Raw genomic sequence first — 2,623 nt, 5'->3', positions numbered from 1 at the left:
AAATCACATTATAACAAAGATATTTGTACCAGAATGTTTATTGCAGCCCAATTCATAATTGCTAAGTCATGGAAAAAGCCCAAGTGTCCACCCATCCACGAATGGATTAATAAATCGTGGTCTATGTACACCATGGAATATTATGCAGCCTTAAAGAAAGATGGAGACTTTATCTCTTTCATGTTTACATGGATGGAGCTGGAACATATTCTTCTTGGTAAAGTATCTCAAGGATGGAAGAAAAAGGACTCAAGATGGCGGAGGAGAGGGAGACAGCGGTGAAGCCACCAGCACCTTGGCTGTCGCAGATGATGGAAGGGAACAGAAACGGCCATGAGCAGAAACGGCCATGAGCCGCGCAGCGATCGCGGGAACCAGGAAGATAACAGCTACAACCGGGGTGGTTTGAATCTAGCCAATGACACTGGAGCCAATAAGAAGAAAAAGAAACAAAAAAAAGAAGAAAGAAAAAGCCAGCGAAACGGATTCAGCCCAAGATCAGCCCGCAAAGATGAACTCCTTGCCAGCAGAGAGGATCCAGGAAATACAGAAGGCCATGGAGCTGTTCTCAGTGGGTCAGGGACCTGCCAAAACCATGGAGGAGGCTAGCAAGCGAAGCCACCAGTTCTGGGATACGCAGCCTGTCCCCAGACTTGGCCAAGTGGTGAACACCCATGGTCCTGTGGAAGCTGACAGAGATAACAGCCGGCAGGAGCCCTGGGATGCCTCCACCTGGGATGCCTTGGACCTGGGAGACCGTGGTGTGCCGAAAGAACTGTACACCCTCCTGAATGAGAACTTCTTGGAGGATGATGACAACATGTTCCGATTTGATTATTCCCCAGAATTTCTTTTGTGGGCTCTCCGGCCACCCAGCTGGCGGCTGCAGTGGCACTGTGGGGTTTGAGTGGTCTCCAGTCGGAAACTGGTTGGGTTTATTAGCGCCATCCTAGCGAAAATCCATGTCTATGACACAGAGAGGAAAATGGTAGAAATTAACTTCTTATGTGTACATAAGAAGCTGCGGTCCAAGAGGGTGGCCCCAGTCCTGATCCTAGAGATAACCAGGCCAGTTCACCTGGAGGGCATTTTCCCAGCTGTTTATACTGTCCATGTGGTACTACCAAAGCCTGTTGGCACCTGCAGGTACTGCCATCGGTCCCTAAACCCACGGAAGCTGATTGCAGTGACGTTTTCCCATCTGAGCAGAAATATGACCATGCAGCTGTACTATGAAGCTCTACCTACTGCCAGAGACTCCTAAGACAGCTGGACTAGGACCAATGGGAAAAAAGGACATTCCAGTAGTGCATCAGCCCCTCACCAGGTACTTGAAGCAGTTTCACCTCACGCCAGTCATGAACAAGGAGGAGGTGGAGCACTGGTTCTACCCTCAGGAGAATGTCATTGACACTTTGGTGATGGAGAATGCAAATGGAGAGGTGACGGATTTCCTGAGCTTTTATACGCTTCCCTCCACCATCATGAACCATCCAACCCACAAGAGTCTAAAAGCTGCTTATTCTTCCTACAACGTGCACACCCAGACCCCTCTTCTAGACCTCATGAGTGGCGCCCTTGTTCTCGCCAAAATGAAAGGATTTGACGGGTTTAATCCACTGGATCTCATGGAGAACAAAACTTTCCTGGAGAAGCTCAAGTTTGGCATAAGGGACAGCAACCTGCAGTATTACCTTAACAATTGGAAGTGCCCCAGCATGGGGGCAGAGAAGGTTGGGCTGGTGCTACAATAACCAGTCACCAGTGAGATTCTGGATAAAGCCACTGAGAATTCCAACCAGGAAATGGAACCCCACAAATTGGTCCAATTTTCACAAATGTCAGAATCCCTGGCAAAGGGAACAGAGCTGAATTGGCTTTATGAAACAGCCAGCGAACTTGACAATTGCATTGCAATGGCGTGGGCTGCGTGATGTCACCTTTGGCTGTGTCTCTGATCTCCCTGTTTTCCAGTTAATCACATCTTCATGCAGCTGTGATCAAGGGAATGTAACTGCTGAAAACTAGCTCCTGATTGGCATATTATGGAATTAATGGGTGAATAATAAAAGTATGTATATATTATATATATAAAAAAAAGAATGGAAGAAAAATTATCCAATGTACTCAGCCCTACTGTGAAACTAATTTATGGCTTTCATACGAAAGCTATAACCCAGTTATAACCTAAGAATATGGGGAAGGGGGAGAGGGAGGAGAGCGAGGGGGGAGGATGGGCAGAGGGAGGGTGATTGGTGGGATTACACCTGCGGTGCATCTTACAAGGGTACATGTGAAACTTAGTAAATGTAGAATACAAATGTCTTAACACAATAACTAAGAAAATGCCAGGAAGGCTATGTTAACCAGTTGTGATGAAAATGTGTCAAACTGGCTATAAAACCAGTGTATGGTGCCCCATGATCGCATTAATGTACATAGCTATGATTGAGTTAAAAAAATACATTTGAAAATATGCTTGTACACGTCCACCTTGCGGAGCAAAGCTCTTATGCTGTGATCAATATAGAGTGTATTGTTTGACAGACAAAGCCATCCTTGCAACAGACTGGATTGAGCTAAGTCCCTTCTGCTTTGTTTTTCATCATGGAGAACCAGGCTG

At 46.4% G+C, this 2,623-nt stretch overlaps 1 pseudogene; it reads left to right on the top strand.

Moving 5' to 3' along the window:
* The first annotated feature begins 254 nt into the window (after window positions 1-254).
* On the top strand, window positions 255-1,849 carry LOC128566786 (glycylpeptide N-tetradecanoyltransferase 1-like; annotated as a pseudogene).
* The last annotated feature ends 774 nt before the right edge of the window (window positions 1,850-2,623 follow it).

This window comes from Nycticebus coucang, chromosome 15 (genome assembly GCF_027406575.1).
Source record: "Nycticebus coucang isolate mNycCou1 chromosome 15, mNycCou1.pri, whole genome shotgun sequence".
Lineage (NCBI taxonomy): Eukaryota > Metazoa > Chordata > Mammalia > Primates > Lorisidae > Nycticebus > Nycticebus coucang.
Note: the sequence above shows the minus strand (reverse complement) of the source record. Positions and strands in the feature narration are given on the sequence as shown.